This window comes from Kogia breviceps, chromosome 8 (genome assembly GCF_026419965.1).
Source record: "Kogia breviceps isolate mKogBre1 chromosome 8, mKogBre1 haplotype 1, whole genome shotgun sequence".
Taxonomy (NCBI): Eukaryota; Metazoa; Chordata; class Mammalia; order Artiodactyla; family Physeteridae; genus Kogia; species Kogia breviceps.
Window position 1 is genome coordinate 111,264,190 of NC_081317.1, and position 21,273 is coordinate 111,285,462.

Consider the following 21,273-nt stretch of genomic DNA (forward strand, 5'->3'; position numbering starts at 1 on the left):
AATTTTCTGTTGAAGCCTTGTCTTGTTCTTATTGATTTGTAAGAGCTTTTTATATATTAAAAATGTTGACCCTTGTCTGACAGGTAAGTTGAAAACAACTTCTTCCTATGTCTTATAGTAATATCTTGCCATACAGAGTTTTAAGTTTTTATCTATTTAAACCTATAAATACTTTCCTTTATAGTTTCTATCTCTGATGTCATGCATAGAATTGTGTTTCCTACCCTGAGATTATATAAATGTTTGGTATTTTTTTTTACAATTTTTGTGGTTTTATTTTTTTAATTATATACTTGATCCAACTGAAATTTATTTATGTATACAGTATGAGATAACATTTGTCATTAGACTTTGTTTACAAATGGTTACCCAGTTGTTCACATGACATTTATTGAATTATCTGTTTTTTTCTGAAATGCCACACTTATGTAGTAAACCCCTATGTATATTTCTGAACTACCTATTCCTGTTCCATTGATCTATGTATTATTAAGTCAATGCCACATTGCTTTGATTACAGCTTTATAATGCTTTTTAATATTTGGTGGTCAAGTGCTCTGTGATTACTCCTCTTTCATGGCTATTCTCATCCTTTTATCTTTTCAAATAAACTTTAGGGTAAATTTGTAAAGTTCTAAAAAGTATTAGTGTATCTTTCAACATTCAGTCTTCCCATCTAAGAGAAGAGTATATTTCTCCATTTATGCCACCTATTTTTTCCTCCCTCAATAGACTTTAAAATTTTTTATGATGCTCCCATCTCTGCATTGTCAATGAAGACCGCATAGGAAGCCTCACAGCCCCACCTAGTAGCAGTGAGGCAACCACACTTTCTACTGGGAGGGTGTCAGAAGAAGCATAATGGACTCTCACCTCCACATATAGGGCTTCCCTGGTGGCGCAGTGGTTGAGAGTCCGCTTGCCGATGCAGGGGACGCGGGTTCGTGCCCAGGTCTGGGAAGATCCCATGTGCCGCGGAGCGGCTGGGCCCGTGGGCCGTGGCCGCTGAGCCTGCGTGTCTGGAGCCTGTGCTCCGCAACGGGAGAGGCCGCAACAGTGAGAGGCCTGCGTATCGCAAAAAAAAAAAAAAAAAAAAAGGAGCACATGTACTCTGCGATTTTATATATGTATGCAAATCAGTGGTGTATCAGCAGTCACGGGACTTTCCTATGAGAAAAGCCCATAAAGGGAAGAACATTGGTAATGAGTCTTCTCCTCACACTTTAGTAGCATGTATCTCTTTTCATTAAACATGGGTGCTGGTCTGGGATGAGAACAATGACTGCACCTTCTTCCTTTTAAAACATGGAATGTCAAAGGAAGGCTTGATCATTTAGAATGTGATATAAATTGCTTGTCACACCATAAGAAGAAAGGAGATTTTGTTTATTCGATTCCACAGTCTCCTCCTTTATAAGGACCCATCAGTCAACAAGAGTATGGATTATTCTGTGTGTGCAGTCCTGCGTTAGGACTTTTTCATCTCCAAGTGCCTAAAACAATTCAGATTAGTTTAATAAAGGCAGGGTTGAATCTAGGGATTAAAATATGTCATAAGGGCCCTCATGACCCAGCAGGCTCTCTTCCATGAGTGGAGCCTGCAGATGCAGATCCCTCCAACTTTGGAAGCCAGCTGGGATAGACAGATAGCTTTCTCACCATTGTCTCCAGCTGGAAAGTCTCGGGAAAATTCTGAGTACATCTTCAAATTGGCCAACTTCGGACATTTGCTCCAACTAAGCCTAAGTGTCCATAGAAAAGAGGATTCTGCCACTTGAAGAAGGTATGAGAGAGGCCAAGACCTGGGACCAGCCCTCCAAAGGAGTCCTCTCTGCCCTTGAAAAGGAAATTATCAGGTGGTCCCCGCCCCTGCAGGCTTCGTGTCCCAAAGAAGAAACAAGAGGAACCCAAATGCCCAATTTACATATAAACATGAGAGGTAGGAGACGGCAAATATGCACACATAGAACCTCAGCTTTATGAAGACGTTGATCTGAGAGGATGCCAGTCAAGTGTGAATAAGGAAATGCTGAACTGCTCTCTGAAGTGCCTGGAAGGGCTGGACCCAGATGGCTCTCACGCCGAGAGACACCCAGGAGCAGTTTCAAAGGAGGGAACGTGTTTTGCCTCTTGAGCACACAAGATTAACGGGACGGTCCAATGAGAAAACAGATGTGATCGCTTGGTCACTGTCACCTGCAACCCAATTTGTTGTCGGTGTGAGTTAGCAGAGAGCGTTAGAAGGAGGACAGCCCCAACCTGTGAGAGGGCACAGTGAGGGTTCAGAGTCAGCGGGCGCAGTGAGAAACATGTCAGGGTTCAAGGGCCTTCTGTGAAACAGGGTAGAATAAAAGGATGAAAGAACGTGCGCGTGAAGAGATCAGGCTGGTGCGAGGTGCGCGCTGAGAGGCCAGAGCACTGCCACCATTCACAGCCATGGTCCTGGTTCCGCAAGTCAACATGGGGGGCAGGAGGGAGCGGGTGTGGTCAGAAATAAGAGGCCGACCCAGAAGATGAAGCCAGAATGGGGTTAGACCAACAAAACCCCGAGGGCCACTCCAACTAGAGAGCCTGGGATTTTCTCTAAGAAACTCTCAGTAAACATTGATTAGATCCAACCAAATTACAGCCCGGGTGATGGGAACGCTCTGGATTTAAATGGTGGTGACGGTGGCACGGCCCTGTGAATATACTAAAAACCACCAAACTCTACATTTTAAAATAAGGAATTTTATGATGTGTGAAACATATCTCAATTTTTTGAAAAGCCAAAGCCTGACAGGCTGGAGCAGAGAGGAAAGGTCAGAACAGAGCGGACGTGCACAGTCAAGTCAGAGCCTGGCCCGGAGGCCACTTGGCTTCAAACTGTCACTACCTCTGCTCACGTCGCAAGGACTTCAGGTACTTCTTCAGGCAATGAGGTCTTCTGGAGACCCAGGCCCAAATACAGTGCCCACCCTGACCAGCATTTAGTCACCCTGCGACCTCCTGGTTCCCAGGGGACACTCTTACCAGCAGTAACGTCACCACAATGTGGGGAGCCACCAGCAAGCACAGCATAGCCATGAGCTCCTGGGCCTGCAGGAGGGTTCCCGGACAGATAGCCGGAACTTGTCAGACGGCTGTCCACAGATCTCCTGCCTGGACACAGGTCAGCATCACTGGGCTGGATGCAAGCCTCCTCTTCCGCCCACAGCTAATAACACTAATAATATTTGTTTGTTTGTTTGTTTGTTTGTTTATTCATTTATGTGCCAGGCATCACACTAAGTGATTCCCATCTCATTTAACCTTCACAGGAACCCTCTGAGATAAAAATTATTACTATACCCATTTAACAGATTTGAAAATTGAGGCCTAAAGATGTTCATTAGTTTGCTCACACAAGAGTAAGAAATGTAATTTCTGGAGACTGTCTTTTAATTACATGTTCAATAGCAAACAGCCCAGAAAAAGGACAGTCTTCAGAAGAAAAGTCAGAATTTTAGAGTGATCTGGTGAAGGGGGAGGGGCCGGTGGTGACAAAGACTGTCGCTTTCTACCTTGTACAGTACTTTTAATTTTAGCAGTGAAAATGTAACAGTTCAACAATAAAAACTAATAAAAAGTGTGTGTGTGTGTGTGTGTGTGTTTGTGTGTGTGTGTGTATGTGTGTGTGTGTGTGTGAAGACCAGGGACAGCAGACCTAAAACAGGTGATCCTCAGAAAGTCTCTCTCGGGACTTCTCCCTGGGGTGGGTTTTGAGTGGTTTTTAGAGAGTTCTGGCTGGTTTTGTCAGTAGTTACATCATCTTCATCATCCCTGGGGTTTACCCTCTGACAGAATAGGACAAGCAGGGGAGTGTATTTGACAATAAGCCAGACCAGCACAGTAAGGAGCAGCTAGCAGGGGGCTTCCTTACCCCTTCCCTAACCTGGATTCCTGTGCACACCTCACCACCCCACCCCCTGCACAGTGAGGGCCCGAGGGCTCCCATCCCTCCCAGGAAAGGCTGGCCACGGCCTGGGCTAGATCACTAGAGCCCCAAGCTAGGCCTCAGGACGATAGAGTTTCAGGTTCCCCAAAATATACAAAACCTCTGGAAAGTTTGAAACCACAGGGGACAAAAATGGGCTTCCCTCCACCTCACAAAAAAGTTCAGTAATGTAAGGAGAAACAAAAATAAGTGAAGTTTCATTAATGCTCCCATGATTATTTTTACTTTTTAAATTTCTGAACGTGAAAATGTGCCGTCTACGACTTGTGTTTCTTTCCTTGACATCGCTGTCTGGACAGGGATGCTGTGAGGCCCCCGACTTGTGGTCGCATGTAGAAGACAGAGGCAAAAGAGGGCAGAGCTGAAGTTGGGAACTTCTGAGCAGGCAGGGAGACCTGCCCGGATAGAGCCCCACCTGAGGTAAGTGGGTGATGCTGTCCCAGCTCTTCACTTCTTAGGGGGAGGGAGACCTCCCCTCCCCATTTTAGATCAGAACTCCACAAGGCGTAGAACAAAACAGTATGGTGGCTTCTCAAAAAATTTAACCTACACCGGTCCACATGATCCAGCAATTCCACTTCTGGGGATATACCCCAAAGGAACTGAAAGCACAACTAGAACAGATGCTTGCATACCTCTATTCATAGCAGCATTCTTTGCAATAGCCAGAATGACCATCCATGGATAAGAGGTAAACAAAAGTGTTAGATACATACAATGGAATATTATTCAGCCTTCAAAAGGAAGGAAATTCGGACACAGGCTACAACATGGATGAACCATGAAGACATTGTGCTGAGTGAAATAAGCCAGACACAAAAGGACAAGCACTGTCTGATTCCACTTACGTGTGGTACCCAGAGTAGTCAAATTCATAGAGACAGGAAGTAGAATGGCGGGTGCCAGGGGCTGCGGGGAGGAGGGGGTGGGGAGTTGTTATCTAATGGGGACCGAGTTTAGGTTGGGAAGGTGAAAGAGTTCTGGAGGTGGATGGTGGTGACGGTTGTACAGCAACCTGAATACACTTAGTGTCACTGAACTGAACTTAAAAATGGTTAAGATGGTAAATTTAATGTTTTATATATATATATTTATTACCATAATAATTTTTAACATCTTTATTCAAGTATAATTGCTTTACAATGTTGTGTTAGTTTCTGTTGTATAACAAAGTGAATCAGCTATACATATACATATATCCCCATATCTCCTCCCTCTTGCGTCTCCCTCCCTCCCACCCTCCCTATCCCACCCCTCTAGGTGGTCACAAAGCACCGAGCTGATCTCCCTGTGCTATGCGGCTGCTTCCCACTAGCTATCGGTTTTACATTTGGTGGTGTCTATATGTCCATGCCACTCTCTCACTTCGTCCCAGCTTCCCCTTCCCCTCCCCGTGTCCTCAAGTCCATTCTCTATGTCTGCATCTTTATTCCTGTTCTGCCCCTAGGTTCATCAGAACTTTTTTTTTTTTTTGGATTCCATGTATATGTGTTAGCATACGGTATTTGTTTTTCTCTTTCTGACTTGCTTCACTCTTGTGTGACAGACTCTAGGTCCATCCACCTCACTACAAATAACTCAATTTTGTTCCTTTTTATGGCTGAGTAATATTCTGTTGTATATAAGTGCCACATCTTCTTTATCCATTCGTCTGTCGATGGGCATTTAGGTTGCTTCCATGTCCTGGCTATTGTAAATAGTGCTGCAAAGAACACTGGGGTGCATGTGTCTTTTTGAATTACCATAATAATTTTTTAAACTACATGAAGGGAGTCTACATGGGAACGGTCCTCTGGTAAATAAGAGACCCGCCCTGAAGAAAGCAGGCATGGTTCTGCTTCTGCAGCTCCGGCGTGCCCTGCTCAGCCCACACTTGAGGAATTTTAATGATCTGACACCACAGGGAGTTGTACACTAAAATCTTCCTGTGGCATAGTTTCTACAAGTTATTTGGCAGGAGAAGAGTGTAAAGACAGATAACAATAATAGACACCTTATTTATCACTTCCAAAAATATTCATAACTAAAAATTCTTGGAAGGGAAAAATATTCATTTTCCCTTATGCTTTCCCTATTTTTCCCAGGCCTTCATCTCTCTAGTTCCTTTTCCACCAAACATTTGTTCTTTGACTTCTGGCAATTCATTTACCTTTTCTGTTTCAGGTTCCTAGTCTACATTTGGAAATCAGTAATAACTTTTATGTTCTCTCCTTTCCTTGCAGAGATTGTTGTAAGAATCCTGGAGACTGGGAAGAGGGACATATGTAAAAATATAAAGCCATTGTGCTTATTCTTACCATTATTAAGAACTGCCTTTGGGAGATACTGACTCCTCAGGTGAGACTTACCCTAAATGATGCCAGACGTGACCCAAGAGAATTACACAGCAGGCCTGTCAAGAGAGATCTGGTCCACCTGGTCCCTCACATCGCACCACAGCTGCTGCTCCCCGTTTCTTTCTGTGCGCCTGGCAGAGCCCTGCAATCCTGGGTCATTTGTGGGGCAGGGAAACGTGGTAGCCAGTAGCACTGTACATCCCTGCAGTGTAAAGGGATGAACTCCCCGTCACCAGGAGTATTCAAATCGAGTGCAGATAATCACATCTCAGGGAATTCCTGCTTTGGGCAGGAGGTTGAAATTCTGTGTTCTCTTCCAATGCTAAGAATCCATTGATTTCTTTATTACTGGATTAGGAATCAATTGATCTGAATCCAGTGTGGGCTCCATCCCCTTCCTTGCTGTGTGACTGGACCACAGCCATGCTCCTTACCTCTCTGAGCTCAGCTGCCTCAATTATCTCTTATTATGTAATCTGCCCAACTGTTCCTGTCCTGAGGAGCCCAGGAAATGCTATCCGAGCAGGGGCTTTGAAAATCTGTTATTTTTTATTGCCATGCTAGGAAGAATAGTACTGCTGTCATTATTATTCCTGCCCACGGAGGATGACTGCATGACCCAAGCAAAGACCACAAAGCAGCCCTCCCTGCTCAGAAGGGAAGGACTAGAGCCTGAGAGGGACTTGGGCTGGAGAAGCCGCACTCTGAATCAGCATTTCTCCCCAAGAACAGTGATTCCTTCGGTTTCTTTCCTGTTGATCTCTGGTCCTTCCTAGTGACCTTTCAGAAGCATCTCTGGAACCTTGTGAACATTGACTTTTTTTTTTAATGTCCAACCAGGACTTCAATCCCTAGCAGGGTTTCCTTCTACTTGTACACGTACCAAAAAAGAAAAAAAGGCTTGCTGAATTAATGAACCACTTCCCTTATCTATTTTTCCTGTTATCTAATTCCGAGGGGAAAGCTGGGAGCTCCGAGGGAGCCGGGAGACAGCTCACTACGACTCCCTCCCACACGCTGAGAACAGCCTGGAGTCCCCGGGACTGAGGGACACCGTGAGGAGCCGCAGGGACACCGCTCCCACCGTGGGTGAGTCCCCTCCTGGCCCCCGTGGTGACGCCTTCATCAGGGCAGAGAGGGAGATGCACCGAGGGAGCAGGGAGGGCCAGGAGCAGGGGGGCTGGAGGATAGAAGGTCGGTGGGGGAAGGAGGGCAGGGAGAGGACCAGCCAGTGTGGACTGAGGGTGTGCAGAGGTTCTCAGGCCTTGAGGACAGGAAGGATGAGATTCTTTGCAGGCCAAGCCACAGAGCCAAGGCTTGCTTTCCCACTCTCGCTCTCTGGTTTATTTTCTTGGTTTCTCTTTCTTACAATTGGGTGTCATTTTAGTTTCGCCATTTTCTGGTTCGGCTTCCCACTTGAACGATCAGAAATTGATGGGGATGGGCGGTCTCTCAAGAAAAAAACAAATAAATACACGCCACACGAAAAATCAAACGATCTGACCAGGTGCCCCCGGGTCCTCTTGGCTTTGCTTCCTCCAACCCTCCCAGATCGCCTGGCTTTCCCCTGGGGTCCCTGCTGTGGATGCTCTGTCTTGAGAACTGGATAGAAAGTTTAGGAGAACCCTTCCTGACCCAGGTCAGACCTGCCTGGGAGGCTTTCAGGGCAGAAAACCTCACTGGCTTGTTTTGTTGGTTTCACTGGCGAGTTAGTACATAGGCCTCGTGGCCTTCAGGATCTGATCATTTTCTTCACCTAGTCACAGGTCAAGGGTCAGTCAGGCTTGGTGTCAGCCTTAATTTTTCCTTAATTCTGGAGCCAGACATGTGATGGGAAGGAAGGGGATGAAGGTGGGTCTTAACAGGTGTACCTCAATGATTGCATTTCTCTTCCCGAGCCCACTTTGCGCTTTCAAGAGCTTGGTTGCATATGCTTTTTGCAAACAAATCGAAATTACCTCTGCTACCTATAAACCCATTGTTTGGGAGAATGAGCTTTGCATCGTATTTGTAGCTGAGAAAAGGGCTAAATCGGAAAGAAAAGGAGATACAGTGGTAAAGACAGAGGGGCAGCTTTGAAAGCACACGGGTAGAGAATGGCCAACCATTGCTTAAAAACGAAGGCTCTGGGAGAGTTTGAAACCACGCAGGTTATCTATCTGAGCTTTGTCCACTTGCCCAAAGCTTGAAAACACACAATGGGGTATTTTAACTCTGTAGCCTTAGGAGGGCTAAACAAGCGCTCATCTGGAATTGGGAAGGATTTAGCGCAACGTCTCTTGGTGTCTGAAGAGTTACTACAAATATTAACTCTGCAAAGCAGAGAATGGAAACGTGTTCCTCCTGCTATGTTTCCCTCACGCCGGCTTCCAGCGGGGTGATTCAAAAGCTGTCTCAAAACTCACCCTGATCTGCCTTCCTTATCTTTCCCCTGCCCAACTCTGGTTCCCTTAACTCTCCTCATTTCCCCCCAGGGCTGATATTCCCATTCTTCTGTGTGTTCTCCAAAATTAAGGGAATTTGAGAGCTTTAGCAGGGCAAAATCAGGGAAGCACCCCTCTGAATTGAGGAAAACCCTTACTGTGAAAGGCTACTAGAATCCCATCACAAAATTGATTCGGCTTTTTTATTAATAGTAGTAATGTGCTGGATTTTGTTCGTTTGTTTCTGTTAGTCTTATTTGATTAAATCAGCCTAGCGTAAAAGGATATTTAAAAGTCCCATTTTACGAACCTTTTTTTTTTTTAACAGAATTCATTAGAGTTCATGTTTAGCAAAATAGACATTTCCTGTTTCTTCTAAAGGATTTGTCTCTGCAAGTGACTGCATTTGTGAATTCGCTTGGCAGGGAGGGGGGAAATCTTAGCTTTGTGTGCTTGGTACTGAGGAAATGTTAAGTTGCTCTTTACCCCTGTTCTATTTCTCAAACCCAATAAAATATCCATTTCAAATGACTTTCTAATGCCTTGTTATATTTGCCAAGTGATTTGTGGGACGGAAAATTCTAGTTCGGCATGTGTAAGTCCAGAGACGGTTTAGGGCAGGGGCAACGCAGAGACTGAAGCAATTCAAGCGATCAATCTCCAACTGTCTAAACACAGCACCAAGTGGAGATTCGAGACAATTATCCGAATAATTGGGGGGGGGGGGCAGGCACTTTCACCTGAACTATCGAGATAAAGGGGCGACACGGGGAATGTGCGTGGCTCTGAGGGCTCTGTCTCGGCTCTCTCCAGGACCACGCGAATTCGGGAGATCTTTCTCTCGGTTCTCCGATTAGAGTTGGGCATGGGAAAGGAAGGAGAGGTTTCTAGAAAAGCTTAACAGGGGCTCCCGCCGCGCCACTGGGAGAGGGGGGCCTGCGCCGCGGGACGCCCCCGCTGGGTCTGATAAAGTCCCGAAGCCGATCTAAGGTCAATAAACCAGGCGGCGTCAGGCTCCGGCGGAGGGTCGGAAAGGACAGGGGCGGGAGGGGAAGAGAGCAATCTCGAAGCTGTGGGCGGAATGAACAGGAGCCGAGGACCGAGGAGGTCCCAGTCCGGGCGCCGGCGTGGGGGCGCTCGGGGCCGAGCCTGGGCCGCGGTGCCGGGCGCGCAGCCCGCAGGAGGGAGTAGGGCGGGCGGACTGAGTGGGGTCCCCGCGGCGGTGACGGCGACCCTGGAAGTGTCCCGGGTCCTGGACGAACAGACCTAACTCCGCCGAGAGTGTGAAGAAGGGAACGAAAAGTCTGGGGGGAAAAAAAATTAAGGAACGGAGGAGGGGTGAGATGGAGACTCCCAAATCATGAGAACACTCAAAAACACTTCTGGGAACCCTCAAAGAGCCAGAGAATTGTCCCAAAATAAGAAAAATTAGGAAAAGGATGACTGTATTAATCATTAGTCATCCATTTTCATCCCTTTTGTATATGGCGCCTCAAACGTTTACAGATTCCTTTTACATAGAGTTCTTGTTTCTCCCCCCGTTCGCATGGCGAGAAAAGAGCCTGCAGGAAGATATTCCGCCCAAAGTTACAGCACATCGCCAGGGTCCCCCGCAAAGGGGCTCGAACCGGCTGCTGAATGACTCGTCCTCATCCGAGAAGATCTTCCCCGGAGAGAGCCCGGGTGAGAAGTACGCAGCTCTGCGAAAAACAGGCGGATGGAAGCCCGGAAAAGCGCTTCGGGGCTGCTCACCTCCCGGACCGGGCCCCTCCGGCCGAGCCGTCTAGTGCGAAGCCCGAGTGCGGGTAGGGGACGAGGTGGCGGTGGCGGAGGGGGCTCCCCTGGAGGCTCGCAGGGCAGGGTCCCCGCTGACACCGCGCCCTAGAACCGGCGGGCCTCTGCAAGTGTACACCAGCGCCCTCGAGCTCTTTCCACTCTCCTGCGCTCGGCCCACAAGGCCGCGGAGCTCCCTCGTAGTCCTGTTCCTGGCGGGGCCGACGCTGGTTTGCTTTGAACGCATTTCAACTGTTGTGGCGCCCTGTAGGCCAGGCCACCCCGGACGGGTGTCGCTCCCGCGGTCTCCAGGGTTGGGTCTCAGGCCCCGGGATCCCCGCGCAAGCGAATGTCCTGAGAGCAGGCTTGGTGGGCGAGAAAGCCCAGAGCGCAGGCGCTGGGGTCCGGACGCGCTCCGGGCCCGGGTGTGACCTCGGGCCTGGGCCTGGCGCTGATCAGAACGCTGCCCGGGTTGCCCTCGGCACGGGAGACCCGTTTACGGAGCTCAGAGGCGGCGGGATGCTGGACGCAGGACGCACTGATGGCGGGGGTCGGGGGGGGATTGCCGGGCAAGAGAAGGGGGGCTGGCTTTGCCCGCCGCCTGCGGGCCCCTCTCCGTGTGCAGGGCACTAGCGGCCCCTGGACCCGCTCGCCCCGAGACCTCTGCCTCCACAGTCGGGGCAGCGAGCCTTGTAGCGAAACCCCGTCTCCCGGTGTCCTTCCGGTCGCCAGCGCCCCGTGAAGTCCCTACACTGGCCAAGAATCACAGATCACAGTAGGAGTTTCATCAAAACGGTTATTCTTCACACACACACAGACACGCAAACACACACTCCATCCCCCAGTTAGGCTGCTCTGCATCTCAACATCCCCGTGCGGAGACAACCCCCCCATTCCCCAGAGTCGAGGGTCGCAGCGAACCTCCGCAGACTCCAAGCCCAAAGGCACTGGATCAGTCATTTCTTGGACCGGGTTTGCGGGGGGTGGGGGGGCGCATGAATGGCAGGCCCCCGGGGCTCGCTGGCGTAGTGGCCACGGACACCGGGTTCAGGGAGTCTCCCTCGGCCTCGGCTCAAAGAGCCTTTCAGGCACGGCCCCGCGCGGGGGCTGGAGGTAGAGATTTTGCGCAGCTTCTGGAGTTGGGGCTTATGCGGGGATCAACGGGTTCCTGGGCCTGGGCACGCTGAGGTTCAGGGGCAGTTTTTTATTCCCTTCTCGGCCCGCGCCCCAAACTCGACAATTCCCCAGCAAGCCTCCTCCTGGTCTTGGAAAAACTCCCCGCAGATCCTTCCCATACGTCACGCCGCTAAACCCGGGGACAGCGCCTGCAATGCCCCCCGCAGATGCCCGCACCGGGGGGCCGGGGTCCAGGCGCCGGTGCAGCGTTAGCGAGGGTCAACGCTGGGCGGGGGTTGGAATGGCTGCTGCTTTTTTAAAGATATTGAGAGATGTAGTTTCTCCGTCATCCACCCCACTCGTCGTTCTTAGGGATTTTCTTTATTCGTTTAGTATTGTCTTCTTAACTTACACAGGCTCTGCCTTTAAATTTTCCTCTGTGTCTGGCTTGATATTTTCTCATCCCAACCCAAGACCCTTACCCCCTTATAATAAATTCGTTTTTACTAATTCGCGTGTCCAGTTTGCACGCAGAAGTTACCTGATGATGTCTTATTGGATGAATCAGAAGCCTTCCTGTTGGCGAGGTATTTTAATTTCTGAATGTTAAACTGCACGGTAGCGGTTTTGCTTGTCCTTAAGGAATTTCTCAAATCTCCACCTCTAAAGAAGTAGCGCCCTACAAAATTATTTTCCAGCTTCAAGGTGGATGTCTAACAAGCTTGATTCTCTCAAAATCATGATGCAGTGTTGTTGTTTAATGTTGTGGAAACATTTAATACTGAGCCAGATGATTTGTCCCGCCACACCATTTATTATGGCTTTCCACTAACTCCAAAGATTTAGCAGGAAATTGATATGGTATAAATAGATAACTTTCAGTTGTTAATCAGCTAAGATTTTGTTTGCTTTTTGTTATATCAGAGTAGTTCTAGCATAATAATGGTAGAACAATTAGTCTCTCCTTGTAGATAAGTCATAATTTTGAGCATCTATTATTTGTTTTCTGTAGAATTTGCTGTTAGAGCCTACGTGAAAATTTTGTTTCCTATAATAGTGCTGATAGATAGTATATCCTTTTCTTTTTCAGAAAATAACTGGAGACCCAAAAAAAGTAGCTCATGGTGGAGGGGGGGAGAAGTGTCAAGGTGTTTTGTTTTTTTGTTTGTTTTTTAAGTTTTGGGCCACACCTCGCGGCATGTGGGATCTTAGTTCCCTGACCAGGGATCGAACCCATGCCTCTTGCATGCGAAGGCAGTCTGAAGCACTGGACTGCCAGGGAAGTCCCTCAAGGTTTATTTCTTTAAGAAACTTTAAAACAGAAACTCTAAAGAAACAAGATCATTAACAGATTAAAAACTTGACCATGGGAAATTCAGAACGGAGGTCAGAAAGTTAGCTATGCTTCCTCTGCGATGATTCAAGAACAGCAAAAATTAGGAACAGCAGTACCGTACTGGTCGCATGTAATAGTCCCTGTTTGTGCAAAAGCATCTCTCTGGTATTAACGGGGTGGGGGGAGGGTTGTTCAAAGTGTTCCTAGCTTCTGGAAAGTTGACAAGCAGAATCTACGAGTCGTTGAACTACTCCCTAGAATTCAGCAGATAGTAGCTACCGACCACATCGGATACCTGCTTCCTTAAATACTATGGGAATAGGGGCAGCATTAAGGGTTCAGGGCAAGTCTTGCGAGGAGGCTCTGGGAGGAAACCGCCTGAGGGCCCTAGAATTTGTCAGCTCTCCCGGGCCTTGTACTTTCCCCAGGCTTGGCGCGGGGCTGCCTTCGAAAACTCTCAGCTTGGTGGCCGCTCGGGTTTGCTCCAGCCGCGATAACAGAGGGGCTCGCTATCTAATCTGGACAGCAGCATGAACAATCCATTAGACCTCGGCATTTATCCGGGGCGGGGGAGGAGGGAGGGACGGGGGCTGGCGTGCCCCACCCGGGCCTAGGAGGCGCTGAGCTGGCCCATTGGAGGCGGCGGGGGGGGGCGGGGGGGGGCGGGGGGGGCGGGGGGGAGGGGCGAGTGGCGGGGGAATTAGTGAATCTTGAGTTCGTGTAGACTGACAAGACGCCCCTACGTGGTATGCTTACGTCGCCGGTAACTATAATTCTACCCACTGTCAGCGTAAGGACGAATTAGGATCCCTTTGGGTTTGGAATATCACATTTTCTTTTGAGAATTTCAGTAGATACTTTACAATGTCTTTTTCAAACTCCACGCCAGTCAAGGGGCTCTGTAAGATTCCAATTTTCACCAGTATTCCCTGGGACTTGGGAGACTTAAATCCGTCCACCCATTCTTTCGTTCATTCATTCGGCAAACATTTACAAAGCTTTCCTCCGCCAGGCATTGTGCCTTGTACTGACATGTTAAATTATTTGCCCAACGTGAGGACCGCGCTGGCGACGTGGGCGGAGCCCTAAATCAACTATTCCAGCCCCGTGACTGCTCACTTCTTTCCCCCAAGACATACAAATCAGAGACGTTGGGAGTTAGAAGGGCCTCAGAGGTTATCTGGTCCAGCCTTCAATTCAATGCAGGAGTCCCCGCCCCAGAAGGCCGCCACGAGGCCCGCGTGGGCTTGAACGAAGCTCCGTGGACTGCAAAGTCTTTCCCTAGAAGAAGTCGGTCTCCTCTTGCCCACACCTAAACTCAGGTTTCTAAGCCCCTCGTGCCACTGTGACCCCCCAGGGGTCCCGCTAACCGGGCTGGGCCACCTTCCCTTCAGACTTCCCCCGGGAGTGGAGTCTCCAGGTACAGGATACTAATCCCCAAAGAAACGTTAGGATGCCATTGGCCTTAGTCAAGCTGGCCTGCCTCACCTGTCCGTAGGGATTATGTGCTGCCAGAGTACAGGCAGTAGCCAAAGAATCTCCAGAGCCTGGAGTCTTGTCTCAACACAACCACCTACAAGCTGGGTGACCTGGACCCAGTTATGCCAGTGGTGACCAAGTTATTCCACTTCTATTCCTGGCATATTCTCGAAATGAGTTGTGTGAATGTGCTTCTCAATAGTGGAGGATGTCACCTTATTCAAAGATAAAATTCCCCCTCTACAATCTGAGATTATTCTCATTTGCTGTTTAAAGACTTTAAAGCTACAAAAGGCAACTTCTGGATAATGACCTCATCACAAAGAACGTTCTGGAAACTTTAGTTCTGATGAGATACTAAGGGCACATTGTCCCTGGGTGAATGTGAGAGTTTAGACTGTAGTGTTAGAATAATGTGATTTGAGTCCCATGTCCACTACTTACTGGCTATGTTATCTTGGGCAAATTACTGAACATTTTTCTGCTTTGGTTTCTTGTATTTTGAAATCTTCACAAACCTTAGAGGGCAGACAAGACCTCTCCCAGTCCCTAAAATAATCTCCAGAGTGTAATTCATTAGCGGGGCATCAATGTCCCTCATGGGTTTGTTTGGCTTTGTTTGTTTTGTTCTTAACCTGTAGCTTCAAAACACGGCAGTAGTTAAATTTGTCTAACAAGAGGTGTAAATTTACCCCAAAATTCATAAATATGTTTTAAAATTATCTCACTCAAAATTGAGTGTTGCTGGTGGGAATTTTGGATGCAACCTTTCTGGAAGGCAATTTGGCAATATGTATCCAAAACACTACCTACAAGTGTTCATATTTTTTTGACCCACTTTTTCCAGTAATAGCAATTTACCCCAAGGAAATAACCAGGGGTTTACAGGATGCTTTACTTACCAAAATTTATGTGGATTTGACAAGGGCACTTCAAACATTTATTTATTTTAAGGAAAAATAGAAAATAACATAAACTCTGAACATAAGAGTTTACTTACATAAACTGCAAAATCCATAATGTAGCCATCAAACTGTTTTCCTTAAAATATTTAATGACATGGGAATATCTCATAATATGTTTTTTAAAATAAAAAGTAGATTATGAAATACTGTGTGAAACTGGCTGGGTGGGGTGGGGAGGAAGACAGACAGACAGACAGACAGAAAACACTGATGTTCTCCATGATTCTTTCTGGGTGATGTGGTTAAGGACGGATTGTGTTTTCCTTGTTATACTCACCTGTATTTTCCAAATGAACTACAATGAGCTCCTGTTTCTTTGAAATTAGAAAAAAAAAATTTTGAGAGGGGTGAGGATGATTGATCAGACCCAAGACATGTCTTGCTTCTTAAGATTTCATGACTATGGTGCTTATGACAAACATTCATTTTAGAGAATTCAGCTTTAAAGTCCCCAGAACTCAATGGACTCAAACTCCAAAAACAGTCCTGGAATCTAGAGACATTTACATTTGGTGGGAGTGATTTTTTCCCAATGGGGTTCTCCCTCCCCCTTTAGAAAATGTTTTCACAGTCATCCAGATTGCCTCAGAATTTCACTTGCAACCTTGAGTGTTGCTGAAATTGAAAACAATAGTCTAAGTTCTTGTAAATTTTTCCTCCTCTCAAAACTCCCTTTGCTGGCAGAAGGATGTGGTGGAATGTAAGGCCAGGTGCTCTGGTCCAGCTGCAAATAAAAGCTGATTATTCAGAACCCAGCAGAAGACGAGGGGAACTTGGTCAGGGGAAGCACCTTTAGTGTTGGCCAAAAAGCTGGAGAGAGTGTTCAGAAGGGAAGACCTTTGTGAAAGCAAGAAAGTTAACCACTGAGAATGCGACTGAGGACCATATAAGTTACAAGTATTAGTGAATGTCAGGTGCTGTTTTCAAAACTGAAATAGTTTTTATTTGCAGAGGAATAAGTAGCAGTTTATAAAGATGAAGGCTGCCTTCCTTCCAGTTCATATGTGGAGTGTGTGATGAGGTTGAGGGGAGGGTGGCAACACAAAGAAATAGAAACAAAATCCCACCATAAAATTAGGGAGCCTTCAAAAAATCTTGTACTGAGATTTTTAATTTAATGTAACACATTCGGGCAACAGAAGATAAAAGTAGCATTGAGTTGAAGGTCAACTTCCTTGATGTTAATTATCATATAAACATTGAGCAAATAAAAAAAATTGTAGTCTGAGTACAGTAGGGGATATCAACTTAAAATACAACTCCTATCCTCTCTCTCTAAGCTCTATACTTTTTTTTAACTCTGAGGTCAGCCTTTGGATAGTTGGTTGGTTGGTTGGTTGGTAATAAAGGAATATGAATAGAATTTTGGTAGAACCACAAAAGTTTAGTTTTTTTGTAGACTGGAGTGAGTTTCTATCTGCCCTTCTCCATCTACGAGGCAAGCAGGGCCCAGTCAGGCACCATATTTATCTTCACGCCACATTTGCCAGCCCCCTGCACTGTACAGGCATGGTGGTAGGTAATGTTTTGTTGTTGTTGTTGTTGTTGTTGTTTTTCGGTACGTGGGCCTCTCACCGTTGTGGCCTCTCCCGTCGCGGAGCACAGGCGCTATGGCTCACGGGCCCAGCCACTCCGCGGCACGTGGGATCTTCCCGGACCGGGGCACGAACCCGCGTCCCCTGCATTGGCAGGCGGACTCTCAACCACTGGGCCACCAGGGAAGCCCAGTAGGTAATGCTTTCAAGAATAATCTCACAGGAGCACATTCTAGACATCTTTGCTGACTGAATTCTCTACAACAAAAATCCTCAGCAACAACTGATTTCTCTGTACTTGTCTCTGAAAGGAACAAACCCAAAGCCTTGAGCCAACCATATGTACCCTGCATCTGACCAGGATACATCCTGAAGCAAGGGGTATGAGAAGTTAGGACAACCAGAGCTGGGAAGGGTGCATATTTCCAAAGCCTTCACAGAATGCTTTATTTTCTACTACCTAAGGAGTTCCTCGGTCTGTGGGCCAGTAGATATTGGTTGATTTTCTTATCACTGTGCCATTTAGCACTCTCAGAAATGCCTCATCAGGCACGGGGTTTTCTTGAACACACATTGACCCCAGGGAAGTATCCTAAGTGCTCAACCTTTCTATAATATTAAAATAATTTCCACATGTCATCAAAATAGAAAGAGAGATCAAACTATCCTTCCCTTGACCCTACAATGAACTGATTAAACAAACAGTACCTTGATCGATGGCCTTGTCCATAAGTTGCGGACAAGGAATTGCATCTATCAGAGTCCTTTCACATACATATCACATTTGATCCTCACGTTTGATTGTTCTTTGGGGTGATCAGTGTGGATATTATTAGAGTATTATGCCCGTTTTATAGATGAGGAAACTGAGACTCAGAGATGTTGCTTTGCCAAAGGTCACACGACTAATAAGTAACAAAATAAAACTCACAATGCCCTACTCTACCTAGTAAGTGCTACCTTCCCCACCCTCCAGGAATATGCTGAGGATTCCCGAGATGGTCTATATGAACTGATTTGTAATCGCTCTAGTAGATATTATCAGCATCCCTTAATTCACTCATCTGCAAATCTTGACATCAAGGAATGACAGAGCTGCAAGGCTCTTAAAGCTGATTTCACACACACACACACACACACCCCTTTCATTTTACAGGTGAGGCCCGGGGAGGTTAAGTGATTTGCCAAAGGTCACCCCATGAGTTAGTGGGATATGACCAATGTCATTTTTAAAAATTAGGTAAAACAATTGTATACCAAGCCCATTTTTATGGCTTATTTTAAGCAGGTTAATAAGTATACCAGGCACAGCTTTAAACCCAACTGAGTAAATGCTGACACTAGTTTATAGATTCAGCGGATAAGTAGCAATAAGGAATTATTCATCTCTCATTTATCATCCAGCCTCTCCAAGGTGCGAGTTATAAAGTGAAGCAAATAGCAGTTTGAGAGCCTCCGCACATGTGAGATCAAAACAGTGAAAATAAAGTAGTTTGCAAAGCCATACATTTACAATGCAACTGGGACCCCAGGTCTCCTGAAATGTGAAAGAAAGAAAGAAAGAGAGAGAGAGAGAGAGGAAGGAAGGAAGGAAGGAAGAGAGAGAGGGAGAAAGGAAGGAAGGAAAGAAGGAAGGAAGGAAAGAAGAAAAAAGAAAGAAAGAAAGAAAGAAAGAAAGAAAGAAAGAAAGAAAGAAAGAAAGAAAGAAAGAAAGAAAGAAAGAAAAAGAAAAAGAAAGAAAGAAAGAAAGAAATTTGTGTATTTCACAAATAGGCACTTTTATTATACAGAGCTCCATATTTGGCCTCCAGAGGCATTCAATCATTAATTCATTCTTTTGAGTGTGTATTGAGCACCTACTGTATGCAGGGCACAGTGGGAAGTATGGAGAATGATTAAATACTACTCCAACCATCAAGGACCGTTTAAGCTTAATGAAGTGACAAAATAAAGCACGAGTGAGCGCGCGCGCGCGCGCACACACACACACACACACACACACACACACTTGAACCTCGGAGTCAGCGGGTATAAAGGGATGTGTGGGTGGGAATAGGAGGAAAGGGAGACTGCCTGACGGCTGGGGTAGCCACAACAAGGAGCACACAGAGAGGGTGTCCTTGCCACGACCTTGTCCCCCAACAACATTTCTTTATCATGAGAATAGGGCTGGGAACCGTCACAGGCAGAAAAAAAAAAAAAAAAAAAAAAGACAGTGAACTGACTGCCCCAATTAAGAACCCAATCCAAAAACCTCGTTTCCTCCACTCAGCTACATGTTAAGTACAAACAAACTGGTGAAGAGATGGGAGGGAATCTGCTAGGGTGGGAACGGCAGTTAGAATATTTGTAACATATGTTGAAAATGAATAAAATTAACAGTTGATTTGCGTATTTGGGAGGTGAGCGCTCGTGAATTCTCAGGTTGTTATTCAGAAGGACTGGTTTATTTTATTATTTTAAAAAAAATCAATCCCTGCTCCCCAGTAGTGCACCTGAGGCCCAAAGGTCAATGTCAATACCAGGGCAGTCACAAATCCAAAGTGACTTTGCTCTCAGCTGCCCAGACAAAAGATGCTGTGAGGCTCCTCTTGTAGCCCCACCTTCATAAAATGGAAGCATTTTCCAAGATATTAACTCAAAACCGTTTAATTTGTAGATGGGGAAACCAAAGCTTAGAGAGTCCAAGTGATGAGGGGTGACCATTAAATGTATGTGAAATTATGAGTGAATTGTGTACTACGAATAATTTCGCAGGACATTGGGCGTAAACTGGGACGTAGGATCACCCCGTGAAACAATGAGGGTCATGACAAGGACCAAGTCCAGAACCCTGTCCCTATGCCTCCCCCCCAACCCCGTCCACAACTTTGCTGCCTTATTTTTTTTTATTTTGAAGGCTGGAATATTTATGAGTATAGTTGAAAGCTATTGTCCAGAAATGTATTATGTACCAAATGCCCCTTTTGGCGTGGTTTGTCCTCCGTCTAGGAGGGGCATGAAATGACGACTTTTAAATGTCTATGACTCACTGAGACCCTTTACTGCAGCCTCTTTCCCCCACCCACCCCCATTGGGGCTGAGCTCTGATCACCATTTCCACCTTCCTGCAAAGATGGAGGTGGCAGCACTCACCTCGTACTCTGGCTACCCCAGATCTCAGTGTGCCTTATCGCTAATCCTCTCACCCTGGTGGTTGCACCAGGGTGAGGAAAGCTTAGCCTTGGGATTCAGATTTATAGAGGGGAGCTATCAGTTCCTAAGGCAGCATATTGAAATGAAAAAATGGGGTATGACCAGGTCTCAAGGCACTTGTTACTGGCTCTGCCATTAAATGGCTGTGTGACTCTGGATAAGCCTGTAGCCCTTTCTGGGTCCTAATCACCTCATCTATGAAATGAGTGGCTTGGACCAGAATCCCAAGCCCCCTTGCAACGCCAGCTCTCCATATCAGTGTCAGTGTCCAAAAGAGGCCAAAGGTACCTGGGCCCACAGTCACAGCCCCAACAGGGGCCCTCAGGCTGAGGTGCTGGTGAGGCATCACGTGGCACCTTTTGCACATGAGCTGCTCCATGTTTGCACAGTGGAAGGGACCATGGCGCATGTGTTTCCACCACATCCCTGGTTCTACATCTTCAGCCATAAAGGACAGAGATTTACACTGTGTAAAGACAAGCTGGAAAGTCCAATTTTCTGAACTCAATTCAACAAGCTTTTAGAAACATCTACTACATGTTAGAAACTATGGAAAATACAAAGCTATCAAATAAGATTTTTGCCCTTGAGAAGACTGAAATTTGGAAGAAAGGGTTATGGAGACAGGCGGACGCGTGGAGCGATTAAAATGAAATACAATGTGTTAAAGCCTGTGGAAAAGATGGGGGGGAGGGGAAGGGACTGATTCCAGGAATTGAAGTCTTTTTTTTTTTTTTTTGCGGTATGCGGGCCTCTCACTGTTGTGGCCTCTCCCATTGCGGAGCACAGGCTCCGGACGCGCAGGCCCAGCGGCCATGGCTCACGGGCCCAGTCGCTCCGCGGCACGTGGGATCTTCCCGGACCGGTGCACGAACCCGTGTCCCCCGCATCGGCAGGCGGACTCTCAACCACTGCGCCACCAGGGAAGCCCTGAAGTCTTTTTTAAAAATGTGTTTTAATTGAAAGGAGGACATGTGAGAAAAAAGTCCTTACTCTTTCCCTTTTCAATCCCTCATAGTACCAATGCTTTGCTCATAGTGGCAGTATTGGGGTTCTGGAATCAAACTACTTGCCTGTAAATCTTGGCTCTGCCACATATTAAGCTAAGCAAGTTACTTAATAGCGCTGTGCCTCAGTTT

The 21,273-nt window shown here is 46.8% G+C and overlaps 1 protein-coding gene across 1 annotated transcript in view; it reads left to right on the forward strand.

Annotated features, from left to right (window-relative positions):
• Window positions 1-7,311: 7,311 nt before the first annotated feature.
• GATA4 (GATA binding protein 4) overlaps window positions 7,312-21,273 on the forward strand; it is an 81,134-nt gene continuing 67,172 nt past the window's right edge. Inside the window, exon 1 of the mRNA XM_067040013.1 lies at window positions 7,312-7,401. The gene's annotated coding sequence lies outside the window, so the exon portion shown is untranslated. The remainder of the gene's footprint in view (window positions 7,402-21,273) is intronic.